This window comes from Triturus cristatus, chromosome 5_1, assembly GCF_964204655.1.
Source record: "Triturus cristatus chromosome 5_1, aTriCri1.1, whole genome shotgun sequence".
Taxonomy (NCBI): Eukaryota; Metazoa; Chordata; class Amphibia; order Caudata; family Salamandridae; genus Triturus; species Triturus cristatus.
Window position 1 is genome coordinate 715,618,114 of NC_140587.1, and position 17,437 is coordinate 715,635,550.

At 42.2% G+C, this 17,437-nt stretch overlaps 1 protein-coding gene across 2 annotated transcripts in view; it reads right to left on the bottom strand.

Annotated features, from left to right (window-relative positions):
• Positions 1-7,093: 7,093 nt before the first annotated feature.
• The window catches only part of LOC146831404 (uncharacterized), a 35,547-nt gene continuing 25,203 nt past the window's right edge, over positions 7,094-17,437 (bottom strand). Inside the window, exon 2 of one of the 2 annotated variants that reach the window (XR_014961563.1) lies at positions 7,094-10,245. The gene's annotated coding sequence lies outside the window, so the exon portion shown is untranslated. The remainder of the gene's footprint in view (positions 10,246-17,437) is intronic. The other variant, XR_014961564.1, reaches the window with a different exon arrangement.

Genomic DNA, 17,437 nt, shown 5'->3' on the forward strand with positions numbered 1-17,437 from the left:
ACAAATTATTTATTTATGTAACTCAAGTGTGGTGCAGCACCAGGGAAAGTATGATATGTTATGTAGTTATACTTAAATAAAATATCATCATTACAAACATTTTTTCAAAATTTGCATTTGTCACCAACGTTGTCAAAGTTTTTAATTTATTATTTTTTTTTATTTTCATTTTCACAGACAATTGTTTGCAACTTTGTGGTAAAAATCTGTAAAACAAATAACTCAAAACTCCAGCCAGCAGGCCAAAACCACAGCAGAAGCCACACCAAGAAAGAAACACCAAAAACAAAAGGTATTGTAAATGAACACTGTTATAATTCCAACATTATAATAGTCAAACCTTTTTTTTTTTTTTTTTAAATAAAACCCCACAATGCTTAAAATATGGGTTGTAGTTGGAATAACAATTACTATTCTAACTCCAGGAAGGTGCAGCAGTAGGGAAAGTGTTGGATGGTGTAGGGGTAAAATTTACTATTCTAACTCCAGGAAGGTGCAGCAGTAGGGAAAGTGTTGGATGGTGTAGGGGTAAAATTTACTATTCTAACTCCAGGAAGGTGCAGCAGTAGGGAAAGTGTTGGATGGTGTAGGGGTATAATTTACTATTCTAACTCAAGGAAGGTGCAACAGTAGGGAAAGTGTTGGATGGTGTAGGGGTATAATTTACTATTCTAACTCCAGGAAGGTGCAGCAGTAGGGAAAGTGTTGGATGGTGTAGGTGTCAAATTTACTATTCTAACTCCAGGAAGGTGCAGCAGTAGGGAAAGTGTTGGATGGTGTAGGGGTATAAATTTACTATTCTAACTCCAGGAAGGTGCAGCAGTAGGGAAATTGTTGGATGGTGTAGGGTTAAAATTTACTATTCTAACTCCAGGAAGGTGCAGCAGTATGGAAAGTTTGGATGGTGTAGGGGTAAGATTTACTATTCTAACTCCAGAAAGGTGCAGCAGTAGGGAAAGTGTTGGATGGTGTAGGGGTAAAATTTACTATTCTAACTCCAGGAAGGTGCAGCAGTAGGGAAAGTGTTGGATGGTGTAGGGGTAAAATTTACTATTCTAACTCCAGGAAGGTGCAGCAGTAGGGAAAGTGTTGGATGGTGTAGGGGTAAAATGTACTATTCTAACTCCAGGAAGGTGCAGCAGTAGGGAAAGTGTTGGATGGTGTAGGGGTAAGATTTACTATTCTAACTCCAGGAAGGTGCAGCAGTAGAGAAAGTGTTGGAGGGTGTAGGGGTATAAATTAACTATTCTAACTCCAGGAAGGTGCAGCAGTAGGGAAAGTGTTGGATGGTGTAGGGGTAAAATTTACTATTTTAACTCCAGGAAGGTCCAGCAGTAGGGAAAGTGTTGGATGGTGTAGGGGTAAAATTTACTATTCTAACTCCAGGAAGGTCCAGCAGTAGGGAAAGTGTTGGATGGTGTAGGGGTAAAATTTACTATTCTAACTCCAGGAAGGTGCAGCAGTAGGGAAAGTGTTGGATGGTGTAGGGGTATAATTTACTATTCTAACTCCAGGAAGGTGCAGCAGTAGGGAAAGTGCTGGATGGTGTAGGGGTATAATTTACTATTCTAACTCCAGGAAGGTGCAGCAGTAGGGAAAGTGTTGGATGGTGTAGGGGTATAATTTACTATTCTAACTCCAGAAAGGTGCAGCATTAGGGAAAGTGTTGGATGGTGTAGGTGTAAAATGTACTATTCTAACTCCAGGAAGGTGCAGCAGTAGGGGAAGTGTTGGATGGTCTAGGGGTATAATTTACTATTCTAACTCCAGGAAGGTGCAGCAGTAGGGAAAATGTTGGATGGTGTAGGGGTAACATTAGAGCTAGTGTATTTACTTTTACATCCTAATTTTTTTTTCTTCTCTTCTCTTCACAGATAATGTCTACTCTTGAAGCAGCTAAATATTTAAAATCGAGGAAAGGGAAACATTTATTAAACCATGCAGGATACATTTATAGTAAGGAAAGAATAAGTTTTCCTAGAAATCATTGGAGGTGTGTGCAATACTACACTACCCGTTGCAGTGGCAGAGCGGTTACACTTGATAATTTAGTTGTAAAAACAACTGAACATAACCACTCTGCCTCTGCAATGGAGGTAGAAATAAGAGAAACTGTTAATGAAATGAAAGCTATTGCAAGCACCTCCAATGATTCTACAGGATCCATTTTAAGAGAGGTTGCACAGCATGTCCCCAGTCATGTTGCTAGTAACATGCCTATAATTCCTAATTTGAGAAGAATTATTCAAAGACAAAAGCAGGCAAGTAACATCCAATTATCTACACCACATACTTTTTCTGATATTAGAATTCCACATGATCTTTCTATTTCTTTTTCTGATGAACCTTTCCTTCTGCATGATAACCAAAACCCTCAGAAACGAATTCTTATTTTTAGTACCCCACGTAACCTAGCAAAGTTAGAAAATAGTGAAATTTGGATGATGGATGGGACGTTTAAAAGTACACCCCATCCTTTCACTCAAATTTACACTATACATGCAAAAATCAACAATAATGTAATCCCCTTAGTATATAGTTTGCTACCTGATAAGACTTCTGCAACATACTCTGAACTTTTATCAGTTATTAAAAGTAAAACTTCTCAAAGTCCTAGGAAAATAATAATAGATTTTGAATTGAGCATGATCAATGTGATCACTAAAACGTACACGGATACCCAAATTCAGGGATGTTTTTTCCATTTTTCCCAGGCATTTTGGCGTAAATTACAAAAAACATCCCTAGTTGCAGAATACTGTCGAGATAGCAAACTACAGTTTGAATTAAAAAAATTAACAGCACTTTGTTTTGTTCCTCCCGATAGTGTGGACGAGTACTACACTGCTATTATAGAATCTGTTTTTTATACAAGTAATGAAGAGACATTGGCACCCATCCTAAATTATTTCGAGGACACATGGATTGGGCACCTAAGCAGATCGGGTCGCAGGAGGAAGCCACGATTCCATGTGGAGTGGTGGAACTGTTACACGAGCTGTTTAGAGGGAGAAGCAAAAACAAATAATGCCATTGAGGGATGGCATAACTCCTTCAACCATACAATTGGCAAACCTCATCCTAATTTCTACTCTTTTTTGGAAACTTTGAAGAAGGAGCAAAGTTTTCAAGAAATGAGACTTGCCCAAACACTTGCAGGTAGTCTAAACCCACGAGTAACTGTCAAAACAAAGGAAATGTCTGAGAGACTATTGGCTATATTACAACAATTTACGTTGTGTGTGGCTCTAGACTACCTGGAAAATCTTGCTAACATTCTTTCTTTTTAAAAATAGTTATGTACTTACTTTCCTGCTTTGCTTCAAATTTAAATAACCTTTAATTACAATTGGCATACAATTTTTTTCCAAACATTTTTTCAAAATTACGAGTCGGGTCTCCTATTTTTTGTCTTTTTTTTCACAATCTTCATTTTTTTCCAAACAACCAATGTATCCAAAGCAACTTTACCATAATATTTGTCCAACTTTCCAAAGATCAATAGCAAGAAAATAATTTTTAGAAAACTTCCTAACTAACTACCACCCATAAAATCCACAAAATCTCTACCTATTCAAATTTTCAAAAGTCAATCCATTTTCCGAAATGCACATTGCTGCATAAACACCAAATTAATAACAATATTTTTTTTCACAAATTATGAATACGCAAACTTTTTTTTTTTTAAATGAAGATATAAATCATTTGTAATCGTTCCGAAGTTTTGAAATTAACATTTTTAATTGTAACTTTAATTACTGTTACAGTTACTTACATTTTTTTTTTAACAAATACATTTTCGCGACCCGACATAGGCATACACTAATGACATGAACGTGGACATGCTTTTTTACATTTTAAACATCAATTAGTTATTCCGCAACCTCTCCTTATTCGTTTTTTACTATATATGTATCTTTTTTTAACTTTATATCTATAAATAAATGTGAAAAAGTTTCCTACCTGGACGCAGATCAGCTTCCTGCTGCTTCCTCCTCCGATGCTCTCCAAAATGGCGCCTTACGTTTACGTTCACGTCATGACGTCATCGCGTGCATCAATGTTAAAAAAGGACTATTTTATTTACTATTTCAATAAATATATGTTTAAAAATAGTAATAAATAATGTTTATTTTTTCTAAAATATGCACATTATGTTATAAAAAACAATAAATCAAAAATGTTTTTTCTATGTTTTTTCAAATAAAGAAATATTTAATAAACCTTATTTGCTTACTGTTATTTATTATTAATTTGTTATTTAAACATGTTAAATTTATATTATAATATGTAAATTTACTAAATGTGTTCCTTACCTCGACTCTATTTTCTTTTTCCTTTCAAACTTGCTTTTTCTTCTCTTTTCGCTCCTTCCTTTCTTGTTCCGCGGGTTGTATCTTCTTAAGCTGCCAAAATAAATGAAGGACAATTTATCACATAGACTTCAATACAAAAGAGTGGGAATTTTTTTTAAGTAAGTTCTATTTTCTTAGTTCTATTTTCTTTTGGTATAATTTCATGTTAAATTATTTTTAAATAACTATTAATATTTTAAATATTATATTAATTTTGTATATTTTTTTTTACATTATCTTATTTAAAATTTAAATACTCCAAAAGTACTCTTTCTTTTTTTAAATATTTTATAATATTATTTACATTTTAAATAAGAAAGTTAAAAATACTCAAGTATTAATCACTCATAATACTACTCATTTATTATACTTTATTTATTTATTTATACTTAAAAAATACTCTTTCATATTTTAAAAATACTCAAGTATTAATCTTTTATAATACTACTCATATATTTTAATTTATCTTATTTATTAAATAATTTATACTCAATAATTACTCTTTCATATTTTTAAAATATAGTATTTAATATAAATAAAAAAATATTAATTAAATATTTTTCTATTACTCCAAAACTACTCTTTCTTTTTTTAAATATTTTATATTATTAATTACATTTTAAATAAGAAAGTTAAAAATACTCAAGTATTAATCTCTCATAATACTTCTCATTTATTATACTTTATTTATTTATTTATTTATACTTAAAAAATACTCTTTCATATTTTAAAAACACTCAAGTATTAATCTTTTATAATACTACTCATATATTTTAATTTTTCTTATTAATGAATTATTTTTCTAACATCATTTTAAAAAAAAATAAAAAAAATGCGTTGTAATGGTATATGCGTTGTAAAAGTACTTACCATATAAAAGCATGCGTTGTAAATGCATGCGTTGTAAAAGCTTTTGCGTTGTAAAAAATGCGTTGTAATAGCATTGCGTTGTAAAAGTTGCGTTGTAAAGGTTGTTTCCCAGCTTATTCTAAAGTGTGGCATATTCTTGTCCCACAAAGCACTGTAATTTAAAATTCAAGATGGAGATGTTTTCTCCTTTGGAGTAAGAGCTGGCTAAACCAACCTACTGGTGTGGCTCATTTCCATTAACACTCCACCTCTATCTTTAAATTCCATTCCCAGGCCTGCATCTGGCTGGGGCTACAGGAAGAGAGGGTAGGCCTGGCTGGCATTCATTACTGTCATGCTCTCTTTGAAGCCCAGTTTGATTTACCAAGCCCCAGACCTGGCCTGTTCTCTGCAGATTCAGAGCTCCCCCCATCAGATAACCTCTTCTCTATGCAGACCACTTATCACCTCATTAAAGCAGTTTAAGGCTGCCCAATCCGAATAGGCTGCTAGAAGGCTGGATTTTGGTTCACAGAAAAGAAAGACCTATAACTTATTTTCTGTACTAGTTATGATAACTTTCACAGTGGCAGGTTGTTGAATTTATCATTGACAATATTTTAAGTCCTGAAATGACTTTTTTAAACCCTTTCTCTCAATATTTATACTTAAATAACATATTCCAATGTTAGCCTATGGTGCTAATATCTACAATGGGGGGAAACAAAATTGGCAGTTTTTCCCACAGCAGGGCATTTTAAACATCTTTTATAATGTTCATGCTTATAGTTATATGGCATCCCACCCCTCGGGCACCTAGGGTAGACTTTGGGGGCGACTTAGATGTAAAAATAAGATAGATTAACATTCCAAAGTCAAAATTGCATATAATTTACTTTTAAAAACAGTCTGCAAAGCAGGACGGCCTTTAAAAATAACAGCAGGCAACACAGTAGTGCACACTCCAGTGCAGGTGATCTACTGGGCCTCTAAACCCCCTGACCTATTAAATACTAGGGACTTATAGGTAGTTTGACTCCCTCTTGCCTTATTATATATGAGGGACTTACAGGGGTCTCTCACTGACAATTGTAATTATACCTAATTACCATATACCTTTTTCATCTGGACACTGGCCCTGAGTCTGGTGAGAAGAGCCCAGGGCACAGTCAGATTCAGTTACCACCAGTATCAGTCAAGAAATTGTGGTTAACAGGGCAAAAAGAATGACTTTCTCACACCATGTATTACTCATGATGCAGAAGAAGATTCCCAATGTGATTAGCAGCGAGGCAAACTACAAGCTGCAACCAGCATGGCACAGGAAAAGCATTTCTTGAGAAAGCTAGCTGGGTGCATAGACAGTGCCACTCTCGTCGGAGCATGCGACCCACCCGCAGTTAGACAGGCAGAAGCGGGCAGACATCACCGATCAGAATGCACAGAGGTGCCATGACAACGTCAGGAAGACACCCTGGGTCTGCTGATAGGACCATAAAGTGATCCGATGAGGCAAAAGTTCCCCACACTCGTCCACCACAGATTAAATGTTCCATAGATGGGGACTTTTTCCTCCCCCCTCAAAATAAAAAAAACAAACAGTTCCCCGAGGTCATCACAAGTCGACTGGCAAGCCAGATGCCCTCTCGTGATCAAGCATGCTTCGCATATGTGAAAGATCTGATGCGAACTGTAAACAAGTGCTATGCACAAGACCACATCGGGCACCTGCATATTACCGGGTAATACAAAAATGGAGTTTATCCAGAAAATAAACTAACATCACTAGGACTGTCACAGGCTGCACTGAAGTACTCAAAAATATCCCAAGGGCCACACTTACCAGTGGCCCGCAATCTTATTCTTAATAATGGTCAGTCGGCAACAGAGAAGGTTCAAAAACTTTATTGGCCAAAGCAAAACTCTATATAGAGGAGCCTCATCGATCCTCACCCATCAGGTGCGCCGAGGAAGACTGCTGGCTCCTTGACAAAACCACACTTATATACATAACAGATTCAGCATACAAAGCCATACAAGTGGAAAAGTACCAGTTAGTCCATGGGCTCCTGAATGAGCTCATACAGTGTTAAGTTTCAGCCTTACACAAAGGGTTGCTATCTATACAGAGGAGGTCGGCAGGGTGACTCCCTTTTCGTCTCAGGGCCTGAAGGAATTCGCTTGATACTCCCTACAGCAGATGTGACCTTCGGCCTCGGCCGTAAATACGACTATCCTGTCTCTGGGCTGGTACGAACTAAATCATGAAGATAGTAGGCAGAGGGAACCACGTGATCTAACACATGGTTTATCGCAGACCAAGATGGCCACAGTATGGTTTTCGGCCCTTTTTGTCGTGTAAGAGGAAACGGAAGAAAACGCTTCTTCCAGAACCTTCCAATAGACGTTTATGTGATCAGAATACCGTCGTAGATACATTGTGCTAACTTTACATGATGCGAATTCACAGAACGAATGATTTTTGTCCTTCAGATCGGCCCTTTTAGCACAATGAAGCTAACATACTACCTCAATCTTCAAAAATGCCTTCATCTATTTGCATCATGTCATATATCTCCTTCTGTACTAACTGAGTGCCTATCTTAGCTGGACGTGGTTTAGATTCGGGAAGGGCAAGAAGGAGTCAATTTGTGCAATAAGAACAACAGGCAGATCCATATTGTATGCAGACACAACAGGTGAAAAGGAAACCTGCTATACCCAAAAGGATCATGAGCAGTTTCCATCCCCAAGTGGCAAAGAGGCCCCAGAACCAGCTAGAAAGGGACCAGGTACCGGTGTCTGTATGGATTTCAGATGCTAATCGGTGCAGTTTCTGAATGGCTAAATGCACAGAGGGGGCGGAGTCAGGTATATACACACAGCAAGAACTGCCGATCACTCTGCATGCTCCTCCACGATCAGCTAAGATAACGTCTAAAACCATACGACTTTGAAGCGTTACAAGCCTGGTCGCTTGAAGCTCAACAGTTAGGTTAGTTAGTATTACTGCAGTGATATTCACTACTCCCTCTACTACTCTAGATAACCTTCTGATTTCTTTGCTAGTCAAAATGGGTCCCCATATTGGCAAGACTCCTTCCATTATGTCCACAAAATGTTGTGCAGGAGTATCGGTCTGATCAGTAGCATCCCCCGTGGTAGCTCGTTTTCCTAAGCTCCGCCGGTTCAGTGAATGAGTCTTATGATAGTCAGAAGGGGCTATATAGACTGGGGGGTATAGGAAAGACAAATAAAATCTACTTGACCATCCTCTGGGGAGCCATGTGTATGCATTTTCCCCACATACAAAGTATACATTCGGAGGAGTAAGCATTGGTGGGCTACTGAATGTTCGTAATCTGTACGTATAATTGCATTTACAAAATCCAACTGCCAAGTGACCGGTGCCATGTACACAAAAGGAAGATGAAGCATTTAGTACCAGGACCGGAATAACCTTATCATCGGATACATTTCGTTCCTGAAAATATTTGAAATATTCAGTGAAATTGAAAGACATAAAATCCAATACTTCATCCCTTAACCAGATGTCATTTGCATATTCAGTATACTCATTCATGCAAGCAGTTGGGTCTAGAGTACCATCTGTACCATCTTCATTCGGAGTGAATCCCTGATGCACCTCTATATATGCTAGAATCAATTCATAGTCCTTTTCAGAAAATCGGTGTTCATCAATAGTATAGTGCGTTTATATAATTGACAGCAATTTAAACCATGCTTCACAACTACCTGGATATGACAAGGACATCGAAATGAAAAGATCATGTTTATGCATAACCGAGGGGAGGAGGCCACAGACCCAGCACTCGGTAGCGTTGGTCGAACTATGGGTCTGGTGCAGCATTTCAATAAAAGCATTCTTTACATAGGTCTGACGATGTCTTTCCTTATGCGGGGCAAAAGTATGGAAATGATGCTCTTCGGGGACAGGAGTAGAAGTTATCAGGGTATGCACAGGATGATGACATTCTAAATAAATGAATACACTTAAGCATGTTACTAGTGATACAGTTATTATAGCTATGAATACTATCTTGATCCGCAAGCTCCAAGCAGAAAACATAGGCATATATGGGTGCAGAGGACGTGGAGCTATAGGACGTTCCTCCTCGGGAACAAGGCGGGCGAAGGGACACATTCTTGCTAAAAGTCCAAAGTTAATCTAAGGGGTATGGGCCTACTTGCAGTTCAACCTGCCAGAGGGTGCTTCTTTCCTGTGTCCATTCAGAGCCTCACAGGCAGACTCCTATCGTTCATCAAAAAGAAAAAAAACCAAAACAGAAGAAATTGCAAAAACTTCTCGCGTTGGAGCTGCACTTGACGCAGCTCTTGCTGAAAAAACTTTACCTGGGCCCCACTTCGATCAATGTCTCTTTTTTCTTTCTGAACAGAGCCTTGGCCGAAAGTTCTAAGCTCTCAACTAGTTCAGTCCAGTGTTCTCTTAGATTATACCAGGATTTACTGAAGTCTCTCTTCTCTTTCTCTAGACAGAACCTGGTACCTTTGCTCTCTGTCGGGGCCGCAGGTCAAAGCGAGCATGACCAGGTGTTCGGGGATCAGGGAAAAGAACAGGCACAGTGGGATCAAATTGAGTACCAGGAGTGTGATCTTCCGGATCGGGTGCAGCATTACCGGGAGCAGAGCTGATAGTTGGGCCAGCCACCGGAGTCGTTTGTGAATTCACAGTGCCTCCCTCTCGCCTGCTCACTTCTTCTCGGGTTTCAGAGAGAGATGACTCTTCAATGAGCTGCTCGCCGTCATGCACCAACCCTTCACTCTGATTCTGCAGATTTCCCGGCAATGGGAGGGGAACTCTTTTTACGTGTGACACGTGAACCCAGTGCCGCTTCCCTTCCACCTTAACAGCCGTTCTTGTAGAAAGGAGAATTTGACGGGGTTTGGTCCATCGCGGTTCCAGACTCGATTTTCGCTGGTAGTTCCGGATCAAAACCCACTGTCCAGGTTCAAGACGATGTCCGGGACCCTCCGGCAGGGGCTGCAATACCGCTGATATCTGTTGATGAATGGAACGAAGATCTTTAGTTAATGCATAAAGATAATCTGTCAACATTGGGTACTCGATGTCCCTAAAAGATTTCGGTCTCGGTACACCCCAGATATTAGCGGGCCTACCAAATATCACCTCATATGGTGATATTCCGGAACGTGAGTGCGGAGTGGTTCTTACAGACAATAATGCTAAGGGCAAAAGGTCAGGCCATTTCAACCCTGTGGTGTCTTGCAGCTTAGCCAATTTTAACTTTAAAATCCCGTTATACTTTTCCACCAACCCTGCTGATTGGGGGTGGTGTGCAGCATGGAACTTCTGCCTTATGGACAAACCACTACAAATATGTTCCATAAGGTTGGCATTGAAATGTTTTTCATTGTCACTCCAAATTACACGGGGCAAACCATAGCGAGGAAAAAATTATTTTACTAAAGCTTTGGCTGTGGCTGGAGCGGTGTTCTCCTTGGTGGGGTATGCTTCCACCCATTTACTGAATGCGCAGACCACTACTAGAACATACTTGAGATTATTCACCCGCTCTAATTGAATAAAGTACATTTGTAACACCTCAAAAGGTAAGGTAGGGGGCGCGAAATTCCCTTTCAGTACAGGGACACTACCCCCTGGATTATGCTGTAAACAAATCATACAGTTCTGAGCCAAAAGTGTTGCAGTTTTATTAATATTGGTGTTATACCACACAGAATCTAGTACTGCACAAATGCCCTTAACGCCTATATGCGCAGGGCCGTGTGCCATGGATACTATCACATTCACAAATGCATTTGGCAGTAACCACCTACATTTGTCTGACAGGTCGATCCAACATCCATTTTCGTCTAGTTTCCCTATCTGTTCTTGCCAATACACTTATTCTTCAGGGGTCGCTTCTTGTTGTATTTCTCTTACACTATCCATAGTGCTATTGAATATTTCTGTTTCTACCATTCCACTTGGTGAGCTGGCTACAAACATAGAGGTGGTGTTTGACTGGGCAGTTTCTTTAGCGATTCTGTCAGCAAATGCATTTCCTTTGCCCACATCATCGATTACAGCTTTATGAGCGCTACACTTAACAACAGCAATCTCCTTTGGCAAGGTCAGGGCAGTCAACAGTCTCGATACTAACGGGCCGTTCCTTATCTTCTGGCCATGCGAAGTGAGGAAACCCCTCTCCGCCCATAATCTTCCAAAGTTATGTGCTACACCGAAAGCATATTGACTATCGGTGTAGACATTCACTTTCAAACCCTCACTTAACTCACAGGCTACTAATTTGGCCGCCTGGGCAGATTGATAAGACACCTTGGCCGTTTCAACTACAGTTTGCAGAGTGGTAATCGCATAGGCAGATGTGGTAGTGCCATTCGGTAACCTAGAACATGAGCCATCGACATACAACTCCCCTTGCGGGTCAGATAAAGGAGTGTCTGTCAGGTCTATCCGTCCCTTCGTTTCTTCCTCTGTTCGAAACATACAATCATGTATGTCCTGATCTTGCTTTTCCGAAGGGAGGGGTAGTAACGTGGCAGGGTTCAGAGTGGCACATCTTTTGATAGTGATATGGGGTGCAAACAGGGTCAATTCATAACCTGTAAGACGCGCACTAGTTAAGTGCTGCGTCTTGGTCCTTTTTAATAATACATCCATAGCGTGAGGCACCATCACCGTGAGGTCAGTATTCATGACAAGCCCTTCCGATTGTCGAATTGCCACTGCATCAGCCGCCGTGGCCCTTAGACAACTGGGAAATGCCCTGGCGACATTATCCAATACCGCCGAAAAGTATGCACAGGGTTTTTGCTTACCACCAAAACCCTGTGTTAACACTGAAAGCGAGCAACCGTCCACCTCATGCACATAGAGTGTAAAAGGCTTCCGGTAGTCAGGAGTGCCAAGCACAGGAGCAGAACAAAGAGCAGATTTCAGAGAGACAAAAGCGTCCTGACATTCAACAGTCCAAGGTAAAGGCTCATGCACATCTTTAGTGGTCAGATATAGTAGGGGTTTAGTCAGAAGGGAAAAGTTAGGGATCCACTGGTGACAGTAAGAGGTTATGCCAAGGAAAACACGGACATCCCGTTGCGTGCAAGGAACAGACATGTTAGATATAGCTGTTATATGATCAGGAGTTAGACGCCTACCCTCCTTCGACAGGAGATGACCTAAATAAATGCAAAAACAACAATTGATGGACAGAATGCAGAACAATGTCATACATTCACCCCAGTACAGAGATCTGGGCCTAAATCCATCGTTTTTTTGCTCACCATGCCATTCCAGTTTGAACCCAGCCATATGCAAATCAGTCTTGACCCTGTGCCCCATGGGAACAGTCCAGCCCGAACTGCCAAGCCAGGTCCTCCCTGGACTGGAAACAAGCATCCTAGGACCGGTTTCGGGCTTTCAGCCCTCGTCAGCCAGGATAGCCTGATTCCAGTGGCATGGAGAGCAAGGGACTCACGTCTGAGCATACCCTTCCCACTCGGGGTGACAAATGCAAAAACAACAATTGATGGACAGAATGCAGAACAATGTCATACATTCACCCCAGTACAGAGATCTGGGCCTAAATCCATCGTTTTTTTGCTCACCATGCCATTCCAGTTTGAACCCAGCCATATGCAAATCAGTCTTGACCCTGTGCCCCATGGGAACAGTCCAGCCCGAACTGCCAAGCCAGGTCCTCCCTGGACTGGAAACAAGCATCCTAGGACCGGTTTCGGGCTTTCAGCCCTCGTCAGCCAGGATAGCCTGATTCCAGTGGCATGGAGAGCAAGGGACTCACGTCTGAGCATACCCTTCCCACTCGGGGTGACAAATGCAAAAACAACAATTGATGGACAGAATGCAGAACAATGTCATACATTCACCCCAGTACAGAGATCTGGGCCTAAATCCATCGTTTTTTTGCTCACCATGCCATTCCAGTTTGAACCCAGCCATATGCAAATCAGTCTTGACCCTGTGCCCCATGGGAACAGTCCAGCCCGAACTGCCAAGCCAGGTCCTCCCTGGACTGGAAACAAGCATCCTAGGACCGGTTTCGGGCTTTCAGCCCTCGTCAGCCAGGATAGCCTGATTCCAGTGGCATGGAGAGCAAGGGACTCACGTCTGAGCATACCCTTCCCACTCGGGGTGACAAATGCAAAAACAACAATTGATGGACAGAATGCAGAACAATGTCATACATTCACCCCAGTACAGAGATCTGGGCCTAAATCCATCGTTTTTTTGCTCACCATGCCATTCCAGTTTGAACCCAGCCATATGCAAATCAGTCTTGACCCTGTGCCCCATGGGAACAGTCCAGCCCGAACTGCCAAGCCAGGTCCTCCCTGGACTGGAAACAAGCATCCTAGGACCGGTTTCGGGCTTTCAGCCCTCGTCAGCCAGGATAGCCTGATTCCAGTGGCATGGAGAGCAAGGGACTCACGTCTGAGCATACCCTTCCCACTCGGGGTGACAAATGCAAAAACAACAATTGATGGACAGAATGCAGAACAATGTCATACATTCACCCCAGTACAGAGATCTGGGCCTAAATCCATCGTTTTTTTGCTCACCATGCCATTCCAGTTTGAACCCAGCCATATGCAAATCAGTCTTGACCCTGTGCCCCATGGGAACAGTCCAGCCCGAACTGCCAAGCCAGGTCCTCCCTGGACTGGAAACAAGCATCCTAGGACCGGTTTCGGGCTTTCAGCCCTCGTCAGCCAGGATAGCCTGATTCCAGTGGCATGGAGAGCAAGGGTCTCACGTCTGAGCATACCCTTCCCACTCGGGGTGACAAATGCAAAAACAACAATTGATGGACAGAATGCAGAACAATGTCATACATTCACCCCAGTACAGAGATCTGGGCTTAAATCCATCGTTTTTTTGCTCACCATGCCATTCCAGTTTGAACCCAGCCATATGCAAATCAGTCTTGACCCTGTGCCCCATGGGAACAGTCCAGCCCGAACTGCCAAGCCAGGTCCTCCCTGGACTGGAAACAAGCATCCTAGGACCGGTTTCGGGCTTTCAGCCCTCGTCAGCCAGGATAGCCTGATTCCAGTGGCATGGAGAGCAAGGGACTCACGTCTGAGCATACCCTTCCCACTCGGGGTGACAAATGCAAAAACAACAATTGATGGACAGAATGCAGAACAATGTCATACATTCACCCCAGTACAGAGATCTGGGCCTAAATCCATCGTTTTTTTGACTGGGGGTGAGTGGGGGTGAGTGCTTGCAATGTTCAACACTCCGTCCATCATTTCCTTTGGTTTTTGCTTTGTTCGCCATAAGTTGGCAGGGTATGCTCAGACGTGAGTCCCTTGCTCACTTTGCCACTGGATTCAAGCAAGCCTGGCTGAAGACGGCTGAAATGCCAGAAACCGGTCCTAGGAAGCTTGTTTCCGGTCCAGGGAAGACATGGCTTGGTAGTTCGGGCTGGACTGTTCCCATGAGGCACAGGGTCAGACTGATTTGCATATGGCCATGTCTGAACTGGGGTGGCAGAGTGGGCTAAAGAACGGTGATGGATTAAACCCAGATCAGTTGACTGGGGGTGAGTGCTTGCAATGTTCAACACTCCGTCCATCATTTCCTTTGGTTTTTGCTTTGTTCGCCATAAGTTGGCAGGGTATGCTCAGACGTGAGTCCCTTGCTCACTTTGCCACTGGATTCAAGCAAGCCTGGCTGAAGACGGCTGAAATGCCAGAAACCGGTCCTAGGAAGCTTGTTCCGGTCCAGGGAAGACATGGCTTGGTAGTTCGGGCTGGACTGTTCCCATGAGGCACAGGGTCAGACTGATTTGCATATGGCCATGTCTGAACTGGGGTGGCAGAGTGGGCTAAAGAACGGTGATGGATTAAACCCAGATCAGTTGACTGGGGGTGAGTGCTTGCAATGTTCAACACTCCGTCCATCATTTCCTTTGGTTTTTGCTTTGTTCGCCATAAGTTGGCAGGGTATGCTCAGACGTGAGTCCCTTGCTCACTTTGCCACTGGATTCAAGCAAGCCTGGCTGAAGACGGCTGAAATGCCAGAAACCGGTCCTAGGAAGCTTGTTTCCGGTCCAGGGAAGACATGGCTTGGTAGTTCGGGCTGGACTGTTCCCATGAGGCACAGGGTCAGACTGATTTGCATATGGCCATGTCTGAACTGGGGTGGCAGAGTGGGCTAAAGAACGGTGATGGATTAAACCCAGATCAGTTGACTGGGGGTGAGTGCTTGCAATGTTCAACACTCCGTCCATCATTTCCTTTGGTTTTTGCGATGACCTAAATAAGTCACCTCCGGTCGACAATATTGAAATTTAGTCAAAGATACCTTATTGCCATGGTGGGCCAAATGCTGCAACAATGTAACTGTAGCATCCCGACAACCCTGTTCAGTATCTGAAGCCACCAATAGATCATCTACATACTGTAACAATACGTTACCATCGGGCAAAATTAGAGTGTCCAATAGGGCCTTTAGTGCTTGACTATAAATACTAGGGCTTTCTGTATAGCCCTGAGGAGCGCGACAAAACCTGAAGCTGCGACCAGCTAATGAGAATCCGAAAAGATATCTGCTATCAGGATGAATGGGGATGCTAAAGAAAGCATTTTTTAGATCGATCACAGAGAAATATCGGGCTGTAGGAGGAATCATAGTTAATATGGTGGTTATATCAGGTACCACGGGGTACTGAGGTACCACGATCTTGTTTATTTCTCATAAATCAATCACAAAACGATATGTATCTACATAATCAGGATTGCAAACGACTGGAGCCCTCTTAAGAATAGGAAGAATGGGACTATTACACATATTGGAGGTTGTTTCTTCCACCACCCCAGATCGTATCAGATCATGAATTATGGACAGCAAAGCTCGTTCACCTGCAGGGGCAATTTTGTATTGCGGTATTTTCGGTAACCGAGCATTTTTCTTCAGGGTAATTGATATTGGGGGTATCCTTAACAGACCCACATCAGTGTCCCTGGTGGCCCAAAGGGTTTTTGGAATCTCCGCGAATTCAGGGGGCCAAGTGTCCGTCTTAGAGAAATACTGCACCGAAGGGGCTTGGACCGTCAAATAAACACCGTCTGGGGAACAATATATACGAGTATGTAACCTTTTCAGTAAGTCTATGCCTAATAAATTCTCCCCACATTGCTATGTTACAAGGAACGGTGAATCAATAGAGATAGGACCCAGAGCGAAAGAAAGAGGTTGAGAAATGGGGCTCAACACCGGAGTTCCAGAGAAACCTACGGACACATTATCTTGGCCAGGCAGAGCAGCCCCAGGGACAAGGGCATGTGAAACAGAACTGTTCATAGCTCCTGTGTCAACTAGGAACTTCCCCGATGCGCCCATTAAATGTGCATTAACATAAGGTCCGTTCTGATCTATAGGAATTGACACACGTCCCCCACTCTGCCTTTGGCTGTCCTATGTACGAGGATAGCCTGCCACTGCATCGCTACCATATTCTTCATTGAAGTACTGCCTTCCCTGGCCATGATCAAAATAGTTCTGGCTATTCCCACCTTGTCCAGACTCTTCCTGTCGCGTATGTCCACCTCGACTACCACCACCGCGTCCTCTCCCTTGGCCTCGGGTATTGTTATTTTGTGCATATAACAACGGACACTGGGAACGACAATGTCCTTCCTGTTTACAAAATTCGCATTGGTTTATGCCTAAATCGGTTCGTCCTCCACCCGGGACTTGGCCCGCCCCTCGTGGAGCAGAGCTCGGCCCTCCCCGACCCCTTCCTCGGCCTCTCTCAACCTGCTGTAACAGGACCCACGTTTTCAAATCCTTTGCTTTCTTTTCTGTCTTATCCTTACCTTCATTGTCTCGGTGCTCATAATATTGTGCCATACTTAATATAATCGAGGGAGTAGACGTTGTCCATGTACTTTCTGTGGCCTGGAGTCGGGTCGAGATTTCGGGCAGTAAATTGGTCACAAACCTATTGACAAACAGGCGTATACCACCCTCCTTGGATAAGTCCTGGCCACTGAAGTCAATGAAAACACCTTCAAATCTAGTGAAAAAATCCGATACACTCTCGTCTTTCTTCTGTCGACATGCAGTCAATTTATCCCAATCCACTTTCCTGGGCGGGATGAGCGAATGCATGTATGTAATTATTTTGTCAGGTAACGTTAATATTTCAGCCCTGGGCTTATCTCCGGGTTTTCGGTCT